The 22,584-nt window shown below is 55.7% G+C and overlaps 1 pseudogene; it reads left to right on the top strand.

The window, feature by feature from the left end:
• Positions 1–8,048, top strand: part of LOC129785694 (hydrocephalus-inducing protein homolog) — a 67,215-nt pseudogene extending 59,167 nt beyond the window's left edge.
• The last annotated feature ends 14,536 nt before the right edge of the window (positions 8,049–22,584 follow it).

The raw sequence follows: 22,584 nt of genomic DNA, 5'->3' as shown, positions 1-22,584 counted from the left end.
TTGCCCAGAAACAGGAGATGCCTTAAGGGTCCTGCCTAGAGAAACTGCATTAGAGTGCAACGCATCATGTTGTAGTGCCCGGTCTCATCCTTTCTTTTCCTTACATGACAATGCCCTACTTTCGTATATTGAAAACTGGGGGAATGTTCATGGAGTTAATGGGGGATTTTACAGACTGAATTTTCAGAATAAATGCTCTGTCTGGGTGCACACTGATCAGTGAGAAAGAGTTGGGGCTGGTTTGGGGGCAGGTGAGAGAGCTCCTCAGAGGTAGAGACAGCTCTTCAGCACCAACGGCACTGCCCATTGCCAAGGAAGCAAGCTGTGCCATCCATGGAAAAAGCAACTTCAGTCACAACTCACTCCTCCCTGAGCTTCTCCATTACCTCTCATTCACACTGAAAAGAGATAAACAACAAGCACCGGTCTATCCTAACAGGAGAGTCACACCAGGAATCACGGGATAGCCGGGGACTTGACTGATATTTGTCTCACCTTCCCAGGCTTTCCTCGCACCCTGCCGTGTCGCCTGACTAACACCTCCTTGGTTCCCATGACTTTCAACCTTCGCATCCCTGGCGAAGGCTCAGGACAGCGCAGCGTCACCAGTTTTGCTCAGATATCAGACAACACTTGCCCGTCCTGGAGAAAGGGAGCCCAACATCACATCAAGCCAACTGAATTCACCATAATGCCCTGCAAGGGGACCATCCGCTCCCAAGGAGCCCTGGGTATCCAGCTATGGCACGAGCCCGGCCATACGTGCTTCAGCAGGTGGAGCTGAAGCTTCACTGGTGCGCAGGAGGGCTGTAGTGCTGCTGGCTTTGGGCATAACGCAAGTAAGAGATCGGTGTTCGTGTTAGGTTTTTGTGAGCTGGGGTACTCTGGGGCGGAGCACCGTTTTGTTTCCAAGGTTGTAAGCCAAGGATCATGTACCCTACGGTCAAGCACAGAAGCCATGCGTGTGTGTCTGAGCTGCTTAGAGCAATTTGATTTAAAGTGGGCCGAGGAAGGATGGGGACAGAAGGTGACTGTTAAAAGAAAGATGTCATTGCATAAAGTAGTTTGCTATTCTTCCCGGTCTTATCTTTCCTCTCGTGTGGAGCAGAATGGTTGCATCCACTGCAACGAGGACTGGAAAAGCTCCAGCAGCCATGAGCTGCACAGCTGCTGCTGGGCCACGTTTTGCCCTCGGCTTCCCACTGTAAAGCTGGCCTCATTCTGTGAAAGTCAACAGATTTCCTCTGGATTTATGCTGTTGTAGTCGAGAGTAAAAATTGGTCCCAGTGGCAAGTAGAACATGAATTGTGCTTTAATTTAGCTTACATATGCCCTGGTATGCAAGGCGTACTTAATAAATCGGATATCGCCAGAAGAGTTTTGTTACTCGGAAAGACAGTGGTCTACACGTGGACCAGCAGGAGAACTAAGGCAAAATATCGCTCCCTTTCCTGACCGTGGGTGAGAGCCAGAGGACACCATGCGTGGCTGACGGCTTCTGGCAGTGATTAAGTATCTGACGCTCTTCTCCTCTACCAGGTCACCCTGTGTTCCAGCACGGTGAGGCGATACGAGCTGGCGCTGGTGGTGGGCGTGGATGGTGTTGGCCAGGAGGTGTTGGCGTGCCTCTCACAGCCAGGTACCGGCGCTTTCCTTGCAGCTGGCCACCTTTCCCCGCGTACCCATGCCCAGCACGCTGCCTGGCGTGGGGTGTCCTGGCTTCAGCTCCAAATGAGAAATGTTGCTTAACGAGCTAGTTCTGCCCAGCTCGCTGTGAGCACAGCCGTGCTTTGAAAGCAGCCCATGTTGAGAGGCACCTGTGCTCAGTGCTCAGGGCCATGCCTCTGTCTTTTTTTTTTTGGTTTATTTTATTTTTAAGGGAGCAGTGATTATATTCACTATTGGCCTGTTGTCTGGGACTTGAGGAGTAATGAATCTCCAAAGGACTGCCCCTGCTTCTCCCTGCAAGCGGTGGGCTTGTGCTGGGTTGGCCCAAAATGCAGCATTTGTTTGGAAGGCGGCAAGCAGCCTGCTGAAAGCTGGGGTCTGGCTCAGTTAATGAAGGCGTGTGCAAATGGGAAAGGGGCTTACGGCAGGAGTGGTGAGGGGAAACTAGTCCTTGGTGTGGCAGGTGAGCTCAGGTTTCTCTGGTTCTCTTGAGCATGAACGTTCCCAGACTTAAGCCAAAAGCTGCAGCCACGTTCAATGCCGTTGCACCGCAGCGGGTGCCAGTTTAATGACGAGAGGGACGCAGTTCGCTGGTGCTGTTCCCTCTCCCCGGCAGAGTCACCCACTGGGTGCCTGGGCTGCAATTTTGTAAAACGAGTGGGAATGGGAAGAGTCAGTGTGTGGGCTGGTGTGTGGAGGACCCAGGCAGCTGCAGGAGCTGGGAGAGGCTGGTCACCCACTGCGAGAGGCAGGCGGTGCTGGTGCCCTCCATCGCGGGGGCAAGCGGCTGAGGTTTCAGGCAGGGCGAGAGCGGTACGGGAGAGGAGGGAGTTGCTTTTACTGAGATGCGGGAGTCTTGTTTTCCTTGAGCTTTGGGGAGCGCTGGTCCTCAGCGGGAAGGCTCCCGCAGAGCTCGTGCCTTGCTGGGACTGTGGGAGGGTCCTTGCCGGCCTCCTGGGGCAAGGGAGGGGCAAAGCTTGATGAGAGAGCACTGGGGCAGGGCACTGGGCAGCCTCTGCCACGGGAGTCTGGGGCTGCCCCTCCTTTACAAGAGGCTGTTGAGTAAGAAGAAGTTAGAGGTGATCGATTGCCGTAGAGGTAGGAAATGTCTATCTGGCAGAGACAAATGCGTTGTGTCTGTTTCATGCTGTTTGGGGAGTAAACAACTTCTACGTTCTCTCAGTGTCTCTAATTCCCTTTGGTCATCTCTTCACCCGGATGTGTCGTTCCTCCGCTGCACGTGCTCAGCCCTGTTCTGACATTTGGACGGTGCTTTCTGAAGTTCCCTTGCGAGTGGATGCTGACCCTTGTGAACGACAGCGATCTTCCAGGCTGCTATGGAGTCCTTCCTCAGGCTTGGCGTCGTGTTCGCCTCCTGCCCTCAAACGTCGTTATCGAGGGGTTTATTAGGAAAGAAACGGGGTTTGGATAAGACCTTGCTGTTTTATATTCAAACCTAAAGTTTTGGAGAGAACGGGAAGCTACCTGAATATGAACTTCAGGAGCGGTTTGAACTCTTCAGAAAGCAGTTTTGTTCTAGTCTTTGGGGTGCTTTCATGCAGGAGAACTTGGAGGGTTGTGAAAAGCTGCTGCAAGGAGGCCGCCAGCACCGGAGTGGGCGTTTGCGAGTGCAGCAGCTTTTGGACCCTGTGAGGATGCTAATTAGGCCCATACAAATCTTGCTCCTTGTGTTGTGCCTTTCTGCTTTCTCCTAGGGATTTTTAAAAATGTGGGTGAATTGCCGTTGTGGTGGATGTTAAGAAGCTTGGAGTTTCCTCAGAGGTCACTCTGAAGTTGTCTTTGATTCTGTCCCTTATAGGAGCACAAGGAGGATGCTGCTGTGTGGTACTCCAGCCCTGTGCCGTGTGGGATTATCCAGCCTCACAGCTCGGTAGAGATCCCGTTGACGCTGGAAGCCCAGGCGATAGGAAGGCAGGACACTGTGGCTAGTGTCTCAGTGTTTGGGAATGAAAGATCCCCGCTGGTGAGTGCTAGGCGAGACGCGTGCCTTTGTGTGACTCATCTTGGTGGGGCATAAAGTGTACAGGGGTTCTGCCAGGGAAAAGGAGAACGTGACAATATGTGGCTGGTGCGGACACGGAAAGAAGGGATTCATGGCATAAGTAGCAGCTAATGCCTAGAGAAGGGTGGTGTCCTCTTAGGTGGAAATCTAAGTGTCTGAGATGGTGTTTAATTACGGACGTGTGAGGCGGGATAACAAGCCCAGTCTGAAACCCAGAGCAATTCCTGGGTCTCTCGCTCTCCTGCGTTACGAGATGAGCAGCAACCGCTGCTTCATTAGAACTCTTGTTCGGGAGCGCACGGGGACATCGCTGAATACCACTAAAGCAAGAGCGGTGTAAGAGACCGTGCTGAAATGATGATTTCTGTAAAGCTGGATTTAAGCTTTCCTGAAAGTCAGGTCCATCCCGCCTGAGAAATATCCATCATATCTCTTTGCCAAAAGCCCCAGCCAAAGACGCATGAGACTCCACACTGCTTGCATCTGGAGCACAAGCTTTTTTTTCTTTTCTTTTTTTTTCCCTACCAAGCTTGAAAAGGGGTGAGGCAAAGCATTCCTGGACTAAAGGCTCCTACAGGACATTTGCGTTCAGGCATATACAGCAGCAACAACAAAGTGTAGGCAAGAGAACGTTGTATCTGGTGTCCTGGCTTCCACTGGCTGAAATCGAGAACAAATTTAGTTAATTAAACTTTAATTTAAAAGGATACTAACTTTTGAAGCAGCTGTTTTAAAATGTCTTGTCCTCTCTCTGAGCACGGAAGGGGATATCAGAGGATTCCCGAGAACGTGAAGCTTTCTGTAACAGAAAGGAAGGCTGACATTTTGAAAACAATTGCAGGGATATAAACTTTTTATAAACCAAATTGAAACGATGATGCCAAATCCCTTGGATGCCACTGGTCATCTCAACCCTGGCTGCTGGGGATGTGCATGTAAACCAGTCAACAGCAAGGCCAGGCAATGCAGGCTTTGCAGGGAAGTCTCAAGTTTGACAAAACAGTTGCTTGCAAACAGAAGGCATGCTTCCCCGAAAGAGGAGGGTTTCTCCCCACTGGAATAACCAGTTGTTTAAATGTCAGCTGGATTTTGAACTACAGGTACCTTGAAAAGCTTTTACGCTTGGGCTAACAATTTATAAATTGAAAGTTGACCTTACCTTAATCTTTTCTGTTTGGACGTGAACGTGTCAATGTTTTGCCCAAAGGGCGAGCATTTCAGCTGGAGAAGCGTAGCTGTGCCTAAAGAAAGGACTAGATGCGTTGCATTTTCTATAGGTCTGTCTTCTGGTTGCAGTGCAGTTCCAGTAGTTCCCTGGTAGCTGACGCACCCAAAGCTTTCTGGGCTGGCAGAAGAGCTGGCTGTCTTGTTACGTGTCCTGCGCTGGTGGCAGATCCTACCCGTACGGCTGCAAGTCTGACCTTGGGAATCGCTGCAGTGTGTTCCAGTAGAACTTCAAAGCTCGTTCTTGCCTTAGGCTGGGGTGCCCAGTGTCGATGCCTGGTCTTTACCACCGTTTCAGGCAGAACGTGGTACAGATCTTTCATCCAGGCTGTGCAGAGTCCCTCCACAGCTCCGTTGTCGGGTATTTTGTTTGCAGGTGAACGCGTGCCAGCTCCAGTCTGGCATGTGTCATCTGCATGAAGGAGCTGGTAAATCCCAGCGCTGGCGTTACTGGTGGCAGAGCTGCCATCGCTTGTTGCTGCCTTTCCCTGTGCCATGTTGCCTGTAACGCTGTTGCATGGCATTTTCCTTGTCCCTTTTAGAACCCTGTAGATGAAGGGGTAGCGTTTCTGAAGCCCTCTCCTTGGTGGTGAGGATGCGTGGTGTTAGTACACAGGCTGACAGAAGGCAGCTCTCCTGGGCATCCTCCAGATGTTGTTCCGCTCATCCCCAAAGGGCTCTGCCCTGCCTTTGCTGCTGCTGTCCCGCTGTCACCGGGAAGCTGAGCTGGCTGGCGAGGCGCAGCTCTTCCCTGCAGCTCCTCCTTCCTGGGAGCTTTGGGCAGCATCGCCCAGACATGCATCATCGTGCATGGCTTCAGTTCCTTATTTTGGAGGCCCCAGCCTTGGTAGGTGAGGTTTTTGGCTCTTAGTTGCACGCAGCAGTGCCCTGCCAAGGGATGAGCATTTCTGGATGCTGCTGCTTCTGGCTGAGTTGGGCTGGTGATTCTGACAGCGGTCAATACCACTTCCTTGAGCCAGACATCATTAAAGGTTTTACATCGTGGAAGCTGGTTTCTTTTTCGGTTAAATCGTACTCTGTGCCCTCCAGTGAATCATACGGCGTCTGGTCAGTGTTGGGAGTTCTATGCATTCAGATCCTGTTGAAGTGTTGAGGTGTTTGGAACCAGTGAAATCCACCGCAAGAGTGGACAAATTCTCGTTGTTTTTAATGATGTGGGAAGGTGGTTTAGCAAAGGGATCTGTGTTCCTCCTCCAGTAGTCTGTGCCAGTTCTGCAAGGAGAAAGCTTTTGGTTCTGACTGTCAAGAGAAAAAACACCACTTGAATGATGTAATGAATAATTAATGCCTGTTATTCATGCCATACCAGGAATACACATAAGCACACATCAGAGGCCATAACTTGCACGATCTCTGCTCTGAAGAGCCTGCTTCGCTTCTGGCTTGTGCTGGTTTTCAGAGGTGCATTTTTGGGAATGTCAGAGAAGTAACTGTCCAAGTGTCGCTGTGCAGCAGCAGCGGTCAGGGAGGTTTGGGGCAAGGCTGAGCGGCAGAAGGAGCGGGAGCAGGCACAAGGCAGAGAAAGGAGAGCTAACTGTGGAGGAGGTCTGGAAAGGAGAGCGTGGGACCCAGGGTTTCTCTGTCCCCTGAGAACGGGAGCTTGTGGCTTTCAGATGGGGGTCACTCCCGAGCCTGCACTTGCCCCAGGCCTTCTGTGTCAGCCTTGCAACACTGAAAACTTCCAACAGCCGTACTTATCGCCCAGTCGAGGAGGACACTTAGAGCTGTCTCATATTTTTTAACTTCCCCTGCTTTTCTTTTTTCTTTCCTACCTGCTTCCTGGAGCAGAATATCTGTTTAGTGAGCATTGGAGAAGAACGGGTTGTCTACGTGCATCTGAGTGAGATAAATTCCAGCAGTATTGAAGTTCTACAAGATGCGTCCAAAACTCTCCACCTCTCCAATCAGGCTGTCATCCCTGCTTCCTTCTGTGTAGAGATGGTAAGTATCTGTGGGGCTATTTCCCAATGAAAATTGACTGGTCTGTAGCAGCCTGTGGCCTGATTTTTACATGCAACGTTCCCATATTGCTGTCTCGGAGAGAAAGCAAGATATTCCGTCCCAACGCAGCGAGAGGAGCCTGGCTCTGGGGGCAGTTTTAGCTGGGGCACCCCTCAGTAAAATAGACAGCTTGCATAGATGTTTGTGCAGAAATGAGTCTGGATCATCTTTACAAGTTTTCCCTCTGTTTTCTGGACGGTATTTAACGGAGAGTCGTGTCTTTGGAGCTCTGAGATCAAGAGGCCCCTGTGGCCCTTTGCTCCTGGAAGGGCATGGATTTCCCGACGCTTTCCCCATTAGGTCTGCGTTTGCTTTGTGTCAGACTGCTGTTTGTGACAGAGTCTGGGGTGTGAAGTTTGTCCTCAGCCTGCCTGTGGTGAGGTGAGTTTCACACCTGCTGGGCGCCCAACCAGCTGTGGTGTTGCACAAAAAGATAACGGTAAGGGTTGTGTAGCTACAGAGCGTGTGGGCTCCGTCGCGTTGCAGGGCATCTCGGGGGGCCAGCCGCAGGGAAAGGCCGTTGAACTGATGGAGGCTGCAGCTGACAAGCTGCGTGGCAGGAGGCGGTTGGGTCGCTGCCCTGGCAGGGGGGGGCAGGGCTGGTGCAGCCAGGGAGGGCTCCTGTGCGGACGCTGGGTGGGCTGTGCCGCTCACTGGAGGTGGGATCTGTGAGGGGCTTAAAAACAGGGTTGGGAGGAGGTTTGTTCTGCTCCACGCTAGGTGGGCTGGATTTGTGGAGCTGGTTCACCCAGGCCTGGCTCTGTGGGCTTGGTTGGGTCTGCGGGTAAAGCATCAGGCAGCGTGCGAGAGGCCAGGCTCAGCCTCCTGGGCCAAGGGGGAGGGGGGCGAATTTCCTCCTTGCTGCTTTTCCAGCTGTTTGGGGGACAACAGTAACCTCCAAGTGGGGGAGGGATTCCCAGGGCAGCTTTCTTTGAATCCACCATGAAAACCCGCTTTCCATCTGTGGCGAGAGCAAGCCACCAGGGATGGCTGGTACTGGTGTTGAAATGATGGGTTTGCATGCCTGTCGCAGGCAGTGACCCGCAGAGCTGTTCGGGTCCTGCTGTCCCGGTGCAATGCCTCCCTCCTCCCCGGGCAGCTCGCGGTGTAGCCGGGGGGCTTGCAGGGTACATCTGCCCCTCCGTTGCCTCAGGGCCCTAACCCATGGGACTGGGCAATAAAGCCTGTCGTGCTTCACCGCCATCTCTGCCAGTCCTGGGGCTGATCAGTCACTAGAGCAGTAACACGAGGCGGCTCAGGGACGGTTTCTTTCCCTGCAATAAAGACGGGCTCTGCTTGAGCAGTGGCTTGGACCAGATGGTCTCCAGAGGTCTCGCCAGCCCCAGCCGCTCTGTGACTCTGTGTGTGTGATGATCCCCCCTGCTGACTCCACGGGGCTGAGTTCCCCCATGGTGAGCATCTCTGCTTTTCAGGGCAGCTGCTGCTCTCATGGAGACGTGCCAGGAGGCAGGTCCTGGGAACCTGCTCCATCAGCCGCTTCACCAAAGGCTCTTCAGACAGACTCCGGGCACGGTGCTGCTGAGGCTGCCTGATGGGAGCAGCGCGGGCGTGGGCGAGATGTGCCCGAGCTGCGCCCTGGCCCTCAGCAGCTGCCTGCTCTGCCGCTCTTTTGCTGCCCCAGTTGAAGTTTTGCCCTTGGCTGCCTTACGCTGCCTGGCAGCTCCTTGACGGGAAGCAGAGGGGACTGAATAATTGTGGAGATAAAGCCTGAGATGCAGTCGGGTGTCAGGGTGACGCGCACGTGTCCACCTGAGAGCGGAGCAGGCTGCGCTGTGCCTTAGCCCAGCTGATGGGTGACACGGGCATCCTTCATTCCCCCGTGTCCCTGAACCCAAGCCTTGTGTCCTCTAAAGCGCCAAAGCCGCTGCTCTGGTTCCTGCTTGGAGGTTGCTGCAGGGTGGTGAGCCGTCATTTCCCTGTCTCCCATTTGTTGGCCAGTCTGCAAACGGTGGCTGTGAGGCTCAGAGATCATGGTCTCCAATTGAAAGGGCGAGTTATCGACTGAAATTTTCACAGGAGCGTTGCATCGGGAATGTTATGCAGACTGACGGACAGCTTGACAAACTGAATGAGGTTAATTTAAGGGGCGGCAACAGGGCAAACGAAAGGCTGGTGTCTTGTTTGAAACAGAAAAGGAAAATGCTGTAATGCAGGTGGCCGTGCTGCCACCCCGGTGGTACTCTTAACCCTCGAGTGATAATTGCTCTTCCTGTTAAGGCAAGCTTGCTGCTGGCTTTGTGGGAGACAAGATCATTACCTGAGCAAGCCAGCATGATTTGTGGTGAACTTCACTTTGGGATAGTGACTTCAGGAATTCCTTGCAGTCCCCCTCAGGCACCAGCTTCCCTGTACCCCTCTCCTCTCTGCTGGGTGAGTTGTGTCTGTTCTATTCTCAGTTGCAGGGAGCAGCAGGGAGGGAGTATCTCTGCCACCAGAAGAAAATAAGTAAAAACCCGCCAAATCTGTGTGTTGAGACGGGGCTTTTTGGGTTGGAAGAGGGGTGTAGGGACTGCATACCTGCGTCCTCGGTTGGCTTATCCCTGCTTGCCAGGGTGTCTGCAGATCTGCGACCCTTGGGACCAGTGTGTCGTCCTGTGCTCACACTGTCAAATCCTGTGTCTGTCGGGTGTGCTTTTCCCTGTCAGATTGCTTTCCCAGCTGCCAGGCAGCCCAGCGTGTTAGGGAATCCTCTGGATCCAGCAAGGGGAGGATTTGTGTCTGTCTTGGGTGAAAAAAGACTGGAGGAATGAGTCAACATGAAGGAGCTGTTGCAGCTTAGCTGGGGGCTGATGTAACCTGCTGACAAAAGTGGCTGTTTCTCCTCCTTGCTCCATTGTCATCTTCTTTTCCTGCCTCCCTAAGTGCCTGATTTTTGCCGTATTGACAAGTGCCAAAGGCTTGTTATGGACTGATGGAAGTGTTTGCTCTCCCTGCAGAAAGGAAAAAGCATCATTCTTAGGTCATTTCCTACTTGTTCTTTGTCATGCTGTCTTCTCGGAGATGTTTTATGTGGCTGCTAAGGCTGACATCTCTTGGCACCACAGAAGGCAGCTGCATGTCACGTCTCTGTGATCAGGAAAGAAGAGACAGGCCTAGGGTGTAAGTTTTCTTAATCAGTGGCAGGTTTTTCTGCCTGCATAACCCCCGTGCTGGGTCTGTTATGTGCTGCCACAGGGCGCAAATGGTTTCCCAGCGCCTTGTAACGAGGGAGGAGGCAGAAGACCTTCCTTGGGATTTCCTCTTCTCATGACAGTCGTAATGCGGGGTCCTGTCTCCTTCAGCCTGGTCCCTGACCTCCCTGATCCAGAGCCCTGTGCTCCAGGTGAAGCTCGCTGCTGCCTGGTTTCCAGCAGCGGTCGTACAGCCAGCTGCGTCGTCTTCAGGAGGGTGCCTGGTGGCTCAGTGCAGATCCCCTTCGGCGTTCCCAGGGATGCGCTGCTGTCACATTCAACTGGAGCTGACCTTGCAGAAGAGACCAAGTTTTGTTTGTTTTTTAAAAAAAGAAAAAAAGCTGTAACTATTTGTCTTGTCACTGGGATTCACTGCAGATAACTGATTTTTCAGGCAATGTATAAAGGCTCTTGGTCAGGTGTGGTGTAAGCAAGGGCAGAACACGCAGTTCCCATTCCCATACTGGCTTCTCCCCTCTAGCACACAATTTTTTTCATTTACTAATTTAATTGTTTATTACCTCAAGCCTTTGGCGACACTGCCTTTAATAACAAAACAGCCATATGGAGAGACAGCAAAACACGGAGGAGATAAACTTAAAAACAGTGCCGATGAGGGGATGCTGCTTTAGTGATTCTGTTCCTTGTTCTGGCTGACGGGCAATTCTGTTGCTCTCTGAGCAAACCGTGCAGGCTGGGGGCAGTGAAGGCTTTGAAGAGCATGTCAGCATTGACTGCAGTTCTCCCCAGCTGCTCTCACTGAAGTCGGAGCAGACTTGAATTGGCAAGAGGGTGGTTTTTAAATCTACTGCAAATTACCACCACCACCACCACCCCCGCCCCCCCAAAGCAGCTGAATAATTAGCCAGCGGGTCAGTGTTTGCTCCTAGTGAGACAGAGGCAGACAGTGCTGTGCCCTTCAAATGGTATCTGCAGTGCTATTTAGAAATTAGGGTTAAATTAACCTTCCAGGGTACGGGCAGCGCTAGCCCTGCATATGTGGCCTCTTCCAAGGTGAGCAGAACTTTTGAAGATGCGTAGGCTTAACTCTTTCCAGAGCTGTCCCACCAGAGCCTCATGGTGCTCCAACAGCTGACCTTTAGAATTAAACCCTTGGTTTGGGTTTAAAGGCTGTGCTGCTTATACAGCAGTACCAGTTTCTGATTTCCACCCAGTTTGGTTTTGCCAGAGCTGTAGGGAGCTTGTCATGTCGTGGCTGTTCTGGAATGTGGTACAGTGAAAGGAGAGACTGAAATGGCAATTTTTTCCCCCCAGGGCGGTCAAATGCTGGCAGAGGTTGCCCAAGGAGGTTGTGGAGTCTCTGTCCTTGGAGATCTTCAAAGGCCAAGGGCACACAGTTCTCTGCGACCTGCTCGAGGCGAGCGTGCTGGAGCAGAGGGCTTGGCCCAGAGGACCTCCACGGGTCCCTTCCAACCCCCCCTCCTGTGTGGCTCTGTGCTTTGCTTTTCCTCCTAAAGCCCCTCAGCTCAGCCCCGATGCCCGCTGGAAAGGGTGCTGGGGCAAGGGACCATCCCAATCTCCTCCCCGAGGGTCCACCCCAGCACAAGCGCTCCCCACTCCACAAGACCCTATGGCAGACACAGTCAGGAGAGGGAAAAGATTCTTTTATTGTCAACAGCAGCTGCAGGGGCCCAGGAGTCACAGCTGTTCAGCCGGTGAAAATCAGTCGGCACCTGCAACGACAGAGTCAGAAAGCTCTGATAAGCCCCCAGAGGCAGGAAGAGGCAGGATTTGGTTCCCCCCTCTTTGGGGGACGCTGTTTCCGAGGAATTCCTCATGGCCCAGAAGGGACAGCTCTTGCTGGCCTCCACTCGAGGCCAGCTCCGGTGCCTTCTCCCCAGGGGTGATGTCCCTAGGGAGCTGTGCGTGCGCAGGGATGCTGACAGTGCCCCTGTGCCGCGCAGCAGGGCTCGACGGGGAGCCCCCGGGGAGCTGCCGTGGGACTCATCCCAAACCCTGCTCAGCACCAGCCCTCGCCGGCCCTTGCCAGCCAGCTGGGCTGACTTAGGGCCGTGTTCAGGGCTGGGAAAGATGGGCAGCAGCGCGTGGTACGCACCTGGCCTTCCTGACGTGCTGCAGCTTCCTGCATTTTCTCAGGTTTGGGTCCACAAAATCGCTTCCTCTCTTCTCCTTTTTATTTGTGCTTGGCTGTCCCTCTCCTCTGCCCAGGCTTCTTTTCTCTTCCTTTTCCTTGACTTTTCCTTCTCCTGGTGGGAGCCTGCAAACCTTTCCATCCCACAGCGTGATGAGATGGGGAAAGCCCCAAGCCCCTGCAGCGAGCTCTCAGGTCAGGCAAGGGGAGCTCTTCCTACCTGGTTTCCTGGGGCAGGCTGGTCAGTTGTGGCAGGCGTGCCAGGGACTCTGCCGTGCCCTCGGGGGTGCCTGGAGGCAAATCTGGAGGTGCCTAAACCAGAAACTTGGGAGGTAACGGGTGGCAAGTGACAGCCTGGGGTAGTGAGGGCCTGACTGCCAAATTGCTGTATGAGCTCTACAGAGGAGATGCTGCTTTGCATCGTGCACATTTTGCACAGTCCAGGCAACGCAGCCTAGACTTGATGAAGCTGCGATGGAGTAGGATTTGAGCAAAAGCCCTCTCAAGGTGGCAGCTACTCCTTTCTGTCCTTTTGTGGGTATTTTGTAGGTATGTTTTATTTGATGAAGCAGATCACACTTAATGAAGTGCATTCCAGAAACAGCCTTTCCAGTTTTCCTTAGCACGCACCACTCTGGGGGGAGAGGAGGAACCCCAAAGGCACAAGAGAGCGGCTGCCAGGAGGAGGCCCAGCGGCTGCTTGGCCTCCTGGGAAATTACTGTCCCACCTGAGACATGTTGCCCCAGCGTCTGTGGAGCTGCCGTACCTCTGCCGCTTTGGGCCCTGCCCCTGTGTCTCCCCCAGCTCCGCTGTCGATGTCCAGCACAGAGGCGGCTGCATCCAGAAAGGCTTTTGCCGGACGCTGGGTCTCTGCTGTGCCTGCAGGGCCACTTTGCTCTTCGCACCGCAGCTCTGGAAAGCAAAAGCACGTGCAGCAGCGCGACTTCTTGGAAGTCAAGAACACCTAAGCAAAGCCCAGCCGAGCCCTACACCACTTGTCTCGTCAGCGTTGAGGTTTCTGGCATCCCAAGCCCCAGTGTCTGTGACAAGCCTCAGTCCCGCCTCCTACCTGTGCCCCTGTCCATGGGTGCTGGCACCTCCTCGGCTGATGGAGGGGAGAGGCCGGCCACCTCCTCCCCAAAGATGTCCCCGCAGTTTTCAATGAGGAACTCCACCAGCACGTTCACCTGCAGACATCAAAGCCTTGGTCTCAAGCCAGGTGCCTGCAGACGTGTCAAGCAGCCTTTCCCACTGCTGACCCTTCGCCTGCGCAGGCGGCTGCGGCTGGGGGTTGCTCTTCCAGGCACCCAGCCCACCAGCACTGGCCCAAGGGAGGAGGCAGCCAGGGACCTCGCAACAGCCAAGCTCCGATGGGCCGGGAAGGCAGCACTGGCTGCTGGGTAGGGCGTACCTTCTCGGTCACCGCCAGCATGGCCTGCAGCGGGAGCAGGTCCTCGTTGGGTGGGCTCAGCAGGTTGGGCCCGACGCAGATGGCCAGGTTGCTGCAGCTCATTCTGCTGGTGGCTGCGTTGTGGCCGATGTGCTGCAGCAGGGCCATCAGCCGCTTCAGGAGGAGGAGGTTGGCCGCAGGCAACTTGTTGGCCACCCTGAGGGAAGAGGAAGACAAGGCTGATGAAGCAGAGGGTGCCCACAGCCGTCCCCGCAGCTGGCCCCAGGCGGGTGGGAGCCAGCGGCCGTGTTGCACAGCTTTGCAGCTGCCCGAAAAGACAGCTTTCTGAGGAGCCCGTGCCTTTGCAGGCAGGTCCCAGAACTCTCCCGGTCCCTGCTCACCAGGCAGGCTGCTGCCCACACTTACGCTTTCAGCTCCTCCACCTTGGCCTGCTTGCTGGCCCTCTCCATGGCTGCCATCCAGTCCTCGTAGAGGTCGACGACGAGGAGCTTGGTGGGGATGCTTCGCAGGAAGTCCTGCAATGCCAAGGGCTGCAGGTGAGCCTTTGAACGCTGCAGGCCAGCCAGGAGCTCCTCCAGCTGCAGGTCAGAAGTGCTCACCTTCAAGATGACGGCCAGCAGCAGCGCAGGCTGGCTTCCTACATCGATGTCCTTGCCGCGGTCCAGGGCCTCGCGCAGCTGCCGAAGTTCTGTCCCACCGGCAGCTCTTCGGAATATCCCCTCCGTTGCTGGTCCTTGCTGGTGCAGGACAGCCAGCAGCTCCTGCAGGAGAGGCAGGAGGCCACTTGCTTGGCTGAAGAACCAAGCGGTGGCAAGGACCAGAGCTCTGCCCCAGACGTGGTTGCCTAAGCGCCACAAAGGGTCTGGGACCAGAAGCAGGTTCTGGGGGTGCAGAGCCCAGTGCCCTGTCCCCGCAGCTGCTGGGGACACGCAGGCCCTCTCCAGAGCAGCCAGAGGGATGGCTGGGGACCCCGTCTGTCCAGGCTGGCTTACCTGGATGGGCCGGGGCAGCATGTTGTCCTCCCCACAGAGGGCTGCCAGGGGCTGCCCAAAGAGCGCCCTGCTGCAGCTGGAGCCCGCCTGCCCTGGCGCCTGGGCAGCGGCCGGGGTGCGCCGCAGGGCAAAGGGCCAGGGCAGCCCCATCCTCCTCCTGCTGGTGCTGCTCCCGCTGCTGCTCCCTCCTGCTGCAGAGGAAAACAGAGTAAGACACCACCAATGGAGACCCCAGGCCAGCGGTCCCAGCGCCTGCCCTGCCCTGCGCTGCCCTGCCGGCAGCACGGTGCTGTGTGGTGCGGCAGGATGGGCAGGGAGGCAGCAGCTGGAACCGCGGCTGTGGCTCGGAGGTGTTGACTTAGAGGCTCTTGAGAGCCATCGTGCCACGGGGTCAGCCTGTGCCAGCCTTCGCCCTGCCCTCCTGCAAGCTGCGGGCAGCAGCAGAGGCTCCGTGTCCCCGCAGAAGCATATCCAGCAGGCACTGCCCAGCAGTTGTCCTTGTCCGTCCAGGTGACATCCTTCCGTGGGCTGCCCAACCTGCATGGCGACACTCGGGACAAGTGAGCACAGCATTGCAGGAGGTTGCCTTGCTTTCCCAAACTCACCTGGTGCGGGGCAAAGTCCCCCTGCGTTTGCAGATGGGGCCGTCGCAGGCCCTTGCTTGGGATGAGCCTGCAAGAACCAAGAATCGGGCTGTGCTTGGAGAGCAGCCCCGCAGCAGAAAGGGCCACCAGCAGCCTGAGCGTGGCAGAGCTGGGACCCTCTGCCCTCCCGGGCTCTCTTCCCCATGTGGCAGGGTTCCTCCCAGTGTCACCAGTCAGAACGTGCTGGCGTGCTCCTGGCTTCCCAAAACTCTCTGCTCCCTGAGTGGCACCATCAGACCCTCTGTCCCTCCCGCACAAGCTCACCCCAGTCCCTGCGCATCCCGGCGCAGCCAGAGGCAGGTGCAAGGCAGCCATTCTCACCTCTGCCTGTGCCTCCATCAGCCTCTCCAGGCTCCTGGCGCACAGTGTCCTCCACTGGGCAGGAGAGAAGGAGGGGAAGAAGGTGAGCAGCCATGGCTCTGCTGCTCGGCTGCAGGAGCAGTGCTTGGGGACAGGGCCCAGAGCAGAGAGATACTCACGGCGTGGCGGCGGCTCAGCTCCTTCTCCAGGAGCTTGATGGATGTCAGATGGGTGACGCGGGCTCCCGTGCGTCCTTCTGGTGTCCTGTGCACCGGGAAGGGAGAGGGAGAGAGCTGGGTGAGCCCCAAGCCGTCTCTTGTCTCTTGTCAGGCAGCTGTGCCCGAGAGCTGCTCCAGCCACGGGGGCACCTTCCCCAGCTGGGGGCTGTGTTCCCCCGTCCATCCAGCTTCTCCTGGAGCATCCCCCCGGCTTACCCCAGCAGCGTGGCCACCCACAGCTCCTTCAGTGCCTGGGATCTGCAGATAGAGAGGAGAGAGAGCGTCAGGCCCTGCTGCCCCCAGCCCTGGGCAAAGGTGGGTGCCTGCACAGCCCTGTGCTGTGGGGCAGGACAGAGGCGCTGTCCAAGCCCTGGGTCGCTCTGTCCTGCCTGAGCGGCTGCATTTGCCCTTCCCTTCTGGGGACCAAAAGGTGACCAGGGGATGCAGGATGGGGAAACATCCCCCATCCCTCCCTCCCTGCCACCGGGCTGCCTGCTCCCTGCCCAGCTCTGCACGCAAGGCAGAGGCCTGTGTTCATGGAATGGCGTGGGCACGGCTGGGAACCTCTGCTGCCCGACCACGACTCACCCAAAAGTGGCGATGCAGGAGCCGGTGGGCCAGGCGAGGATGACAGAGGTGCTGTCCTCATCGGTGCCTTCCTCCTCCTCCTGTCCATCCTGCCCCGCAGCCTCCTTCCCGCTGCTGAGCACCCACAGCTGGTCCAGCGCCAGGCGGAGCTGTGGGCGCAGGCTGGTGCCATGTCTGCAGAGAGCAGAGGCGGGCACTGAGCTGGAGGGGGGCTCCTTGGGCTGGGTCCCCACGCGCAGAGCCCTGTCCCCCACCTGCCCTTGGGACGGACATTGGTGCCTCCAGCACCGAGGGGCCGGGGCCTGGGGCTGGTGCCAGGGTGTCCCTGGGCCGGGGCTGGGGGCAAGGATCTGGGCTCTGAGGGTCTTACCGCAACTTGGCGACCACCAGTTCCTCGTGGAGGAGCAGAAGGCGCCTCTCGCTCCTCTTGCGGCCCCGGGTCAGCCGCACGTCCGCGCTCAGCACCGGCTCGGCGTCGCTGAGAGCCTCCCTGCAGAGCAGAGAGCGGCGGGCATGAGCAACGCCAGTGCTGCGTGGCCCAGCTGTGCCCGCGTGTCCCCGAGCCCGGGGGGAGCCCACCTGGAGCCGCAGCAGCAGCTGGCCTGGCCCATCCTGCCCGGGAGAGGAGGGCCCTGGCCGTGCAGCGAGGAGGGGGCCCAGCCGGCGACGGCGAGGCTGGGAAGCGGGGTGCTGGTGCTGTGGCAGCGCTGCTGGGCCAGAGGCTGCCTCCTGCCAGCGCCGCTGCGTGCCAGCACGGCTCTGCCCTGCTGCCTGTGGTGGCCGTGGGCTCCCCGTGACCAACGGTCTGAGCCCAACGGAAAGTGGGCGGGGCCTGCGGGGCGGGGCTGGGGCCCTCTCCAGTATGGCCGGGCCTGCCTCGCCCCGGGGAGCCCCGCGCAGGACAGGGCAGGGGGCAAGGGCCACCTCCCTGCGCCTGCGGCCAGCGCTTTGCCCTGGGGTTTGGACAGGGCCCTGCTCGATAAAAGAAGCCGTTTTTCCTAGAGGTGACCGTTGTGGCCTGAGGCAGACTCCTCTTGGTGGAGGCCGGCCTAGCGGTCGGAAGGCCTCTGGCACACAGGCCGTGCCAGGCCTCAGGCCCCAAGGCGCTGGAACTGGAGCAGGCCCAGCAGGAGGAAAAACTTCCATTTTTACCAAAAGACGGGGGGACTAGCAGCAGTCAAGAGCCGCTCGTGTCCTGCCAGGCGCCACAGGGAAATGAAATGTGTGGTGAGCTTCGGCAGGAATTGTGGTGCCCCTGGAGCACCACCCTTGCTTGGGAAGGCTTTATCCCACCTGGGTGCTAAGGCTTCACCCTTGGCAATCAGGGCTGGGTGAGCGCCACACAGGAGCCCCTGCCCTGTTAGCCATGACCTTCACCCAGCCGGTGGCCGACACGGCCAGGGGCGAGTCTGTGGGGTAGGCCGTGACCATGGCAAAGAAGGGGAAAAGTAGTCAGCTTTTGATGGCCCGTGTCTCGTTTCACTGTTGACCCTAAGCAATGCCTTGCTTCAAATAGAAGTGATTCAGAGAGTTACACACCCGCCCTGTTCAGGAAAAATGCAGGAAATCAGAGACATCTAGAAAATTCTCTTGTGGCTGTTGTACACTGCAGCAAGAAGCAGCGTGGGTCCAGTGGCTAATGCTGGAAGGGGAATTCAGCACTTCTGGGAAAGGGAGATAAAGGCACTCTTGTGGGCCAGGCTGGGATTGGAGAGCCTGGGTGGGTGTCTGGGGTCCCAGCTTTCCCGCAGTGCTGACTGTGGTGCGTGCTGCTTGTTCTTCCCTGCAACGCCGGCTGCATCCACCTGCTGGGGCTGTGCTTGGGAAGGGCTCCGGGGGTGAGCAAGCCCATGGGAGAGGCCTGGGGAGAAGCTCTTCTCCAGAGATCTACCAGAAACTGTCCAGAGCATCCGAGAGGATGCTCTGTATGACAAGGGAAGGTGCCCGTTGGTCCAATGTATGAGAGCCTGCAGGGCTCCCATCAGGGTCCTTTGACCTACCCATCCTCCAGCCAGCAATCCAGGTGCTGGGGGGTCCCATGTAGGTCTCCTGAGGTACCCTTTAGCCCCAGGCAAGGTGTCGTGCCTCAGTGTGTGCTTGCAGGGCATGTTTCCTTCCTGCTGACAAGGGCGGAATTGCAGTTAAATGCCCCTGGGCGATCCCGAGCCAAGCAAACTTTTTTCTATGGGTCACACTGCTTTGCAGTCCATGTGTGTGGTTCAGCTCCTGCATGGGAGCTGAGGACACGAGGTGACCTAGCTCGGAAGCTGGCCATTCTTGCTCCAGGCAACTCCAGTTGCTTGCGTTTTCCTTCAGCTTCCCCAGCCTGATCATCTCCACTGTCACCTCCTCCCTGTCCTACAAGAAGTATCCCTATCCCAGCCATTAGGACAGTGGCACAGCACTCAGAATCCAGATCACTGGTAGAGAAGAAGGACAGAGGAAAAGAGAAGTTCTCCTTTGAAAGAAATCCTTCTTTGTCCTCCTTTAGCTACTAGTGGATGAAAAAAAGGGGGACAGAATTTCAGGCCAGCCACAGCACTGGCTTTCAAGCCTGAGCTTGTCATCTCATGGCTGTTCTGGAATGCGGTACAGTGAAAGGAGAGATAGAAATGGCAAATTTTCCCCCTCGGGGCGATCAAATGCTGGCAGAGGTTGCCCAAGGAGGTTGTGCAGTCTCTGTCCTTGGGGATCTTCAAAGGCCAAGGGCACACAGTTCTCAGCAACCTGCTCGAGGCGAGCGTGCTGGAGCAGAGGGCTTGGCCCAGAGGACCTCCACGGGTCCCTTCCAACCCCACCCTCCTGTGTGGCTCTGTGCTTTGCTTTTGCCCTGGCGGAGATCTTCAGGGACTTTGTGCTCCGTTTTGTGTTGCCTTAGGGCTACGATGTGCTGTGGTTTGGGGGCAACAAGGTCAAGTATGTCAGAGGTCAAGCGAGTTAGTGTCAAAGTGTGTTACTGTTATGGACAGAATCTGTGTTTGTTGGCCCTGTGTTCCTGGGGTTATGGCATTTTTATCTTATCTTGTGATCTGTGTGGTGGGTTTTTTTTGCAGAGAGTGCCTTTTTCAGCTATTTTGCCTTTGTGGGGTTTGGATGGGTGCCTTTGGTTTGTGTATGATGTTTCTTCTGGTTGTTTTTCTGCTGTGCTGGTGGATGGTGGTGGGCTTTTCTGTCTTGAAACCATCGATACTGGTCTAATAGATCTCCTGCAGGTCAGGCAGTGTCACTTCTGGCGTGGACTGACTCATTTCTGGTGAGCTGGTGGGTAGGTGTGGAGGACTTGTGGTCCCTCCATGGGGAATGACTGCTAGAGGACTAACAGGCAGATCTGTGGAGGGGTGAGAGGACCGCTGGCCCCTAAGTAGTGACTGTCAGAGGACTCAGTGTACTTGAACTAACGTGGGCTTCCAAATTCGTGGTTATCTGTCCTGCCTTGTGGAAGAGCCATGGGAAGTCACCAGCCACACGGAAGGACAAGGGGGTTCCCAAGGCTACGTGGCTTCTTGGGTTTTGCTTTTGAGTAAGAAAGTCTTGTCTCAACATGAGTACAACTGTGAACGGTCAATTTTGCTAACTTTAGAAAGCAGGGAGCAGCACTTTTGTGCTGTGCCTCACATGGCTGCCAGGGCAGGGTGAGAAGCAGCAAGAGAATTCCTTCCTGTCACTTCTCCAGGGGAGCCGTGCTGCACTTGTCAAGGTGAGGGTTTTTTGGCTCTATATGATTGAAAAGGTGAGGGGTTAATTTTCTCACCACAGAAATTAGGGAGCAGAACATTTGTGCTGTGCCTCACATGGCTGCCAGGGCAGGGCGAGAAGCAGCAAGAGAATTCCTGCCTGGCACCTTCTCCAGGGGAGCAGTGCTGCACTTGGACAAGGTGACTTTTTTTTGGTTCTGCACCATTTCAAAAGTGATGGTTCCGTTTTCTGACCACAGAAAGCAGGGAGCAGAAATTTTCTTTTGTGCCTCACATGGCTGCCCGGGCACGGTGAGAAGCAGTAAGAGAATTCCTGCCTGGCACCTTCTCCAGGGAGCACTGCTGCACTTTGTCAAGGTGAGTTTTTTGGGCTGTGCATTATTGCCACTGAAAAGAGGTCAGTTTTCTCAGCACAGAAAGCAGGGAGCAGCACATTTGTGCTGTGCCTCACATGGCTGCCAGGGCAGGGTGAGAAGCAGCAAGAGAATTCCTGCCTGGCACCCTCTCCAGGGGAGCAGCCCTGCACTTTCCCAAGCCATGTTTTTTGCTTCTGTATGAGTTCTAAAGTGCTGTGTCAATTTTCTCACCACAGAAAGCAGGGAGCAGTACCCTTGCGCTGTGCCTCACATGGCTACCATGCACGGTGGGAAGCAGCAAGAGAATTCCTTCCTGGCACCTTCTCCAGGGGAATTTCCCAGTTCCCGAGAGACTCCTGGCACCAGCTGCAAGGGGGCTCCCAGCCGAAGGGAATTGGGGTGGGAATTGGTGATGTCTCCTTTCCTTAGGCATGTTAACACTTTGGAATAACAATTGGATGCTTCGCTTCTGTTGCTCTTTTATCATATTGCTCACAGTAACTGCCACTGGTTCCTTTTATCATATTGCATGCTATTTTCTTTTATTGTAATATAAGAAACTGCGTTTGATATATTCCATCATTTGATAGATTTGATAGATTTGATTATATTTGATGTAGAGTTCAGCTTTGCTGTGTATCCAGTCAGTCAGCAAAACATAATTTGGCGTAGTCGGCATCGTATGAAGTAAAACTCTCTCTATTTAAGAAAAAAAAATGTTCCTCAACTTGCTATTGGCAGGTGGGAACCATTGCCTTACGGTGTTTGGGCCAGAGTGGTCTGGTGGTGCTGGGCAGTTGGGCCGTGCCAGGGACAGAGGGACGGGGGCAGGGGAGGGGGCGGGGGGAAGGGGTTTAGGGACGGACGGGTGGGAATGGATGAAGGTGTTTAGGGATGGAGCGGGGTGTGTGGGGGTGGGGCAAGGATGTGTGTTTGTGGGAGTGGGTGTGGGGGGGGTGGGGGGTGGGGGGAGGTGGGTGTGTGTGTATTGATACACCGGGGGTGGGGGCGTGGGGGGGGGTTGAGGGTGTGTGCGTTATTTAGAGAACAGATTGGGGGGCCTGGGGGAAGGGTTTTAGTGGCGGACGGGGGGTTAATGGAGGCCTTTAGGGAAGAACCGGGGGGCTGGGGGAAGGATTTTAGGGACGGGCCGAGGGTGGGGGAGGGCTGGACCAGGGTCTGGGGGAAAAGGTTTTAGGGACAGGGCGGGGAGGTGGAGGTGGGGGATGATTTCAGGAACAGCCAGGGTGGAGGAGGGGGTCAAGGGAAGTCTTTCAGGGTTGTTTGGGGGGAAGGATTTTAGGGACGGATGTGGTGTCTGGGCGGACGTTTGATGCCACCGTATAGATTCCACTGTATATACGTTTCTGTCCAGGGATTCTGTTAAGGGAAGGCTGCTGGCTCGGCAAAGGGACAAGATGTCTGAGCTCCCCAGTTACCACACTGATTTGGTGTTTAGCTCTACGTTAAACACACCTGCGCACAAAGGTTAGGCCAAGCTGACTCTCTAAAGCTGTTAGAAGTGACAAATTAAGGGACTTTGCATCCAGGGAGTCAGCCTTGGGAATGATGGCGAACAAAGAATGGATGGGGAAAAGATCTCCGTTCTCTTCAGTGATGCAGAAAGAGCCTCTGGGTGAGGACGTTGTGGCCACAGGAGGAGACAAGCCGATAGAGTGCTGCGATCCGCAGAATGTTGGTTGGAAGTCGGGCAGAAGTAATTGTTGTGGGGGGAGATCGCGACCTCTGACTCAGATAGCCCCCCGAGAGAGGGCAAGGCCCCGCTTGGGGAGCATGGGGAGCTAGTAAAAAACCTCAGCAGTGCTGTCTGAGGGTGTGTGCTCATTTGTATTAAAGCAAGAAACTTGTAACCCACCCCGTGCCTGACTGAAAATGCATGTGTAATGCGCTATGAGTGTGCAAGTGCTCTGCTGTCCATAGTGCGTGCCCTCGAGTAACTGGGTGAGCACGCTCAGAGGAAACATTCCCCCGTGCTCCCAGCACTGCCATAAAGAATGCCTGCCTTCTGAAACTTGCAAGCAAGGCTTAGAGGGTTTCTCTCCATGACCGACTTTATGGCATCATTCCCACCATACTGGAGAAAGCAAATCTTTTATTGTTTGGTGGTGAAAGCAGCT

Source organism: Falco peregrinus, chromosome 14 (genome assembly GCF_023634155.1).
Source record: "Falco peregrinus isolate bFalPer1 chromosome 14, bFalPer1.pri, whole genome shotgun sequence".
In the NCBI taxonomy this organism is placed as follows: domain Eukaryota; kingdom Metazoa; phylum Chordata; class Aves; order Falconiformes; family Falconidae; genus Falco; species Falco peregrinus.
The sequence above is the reverse complement of the archived record's forward strand: the minus strand, read 5'-3'. Positions and strand labels throughout refer to the sequence as shown.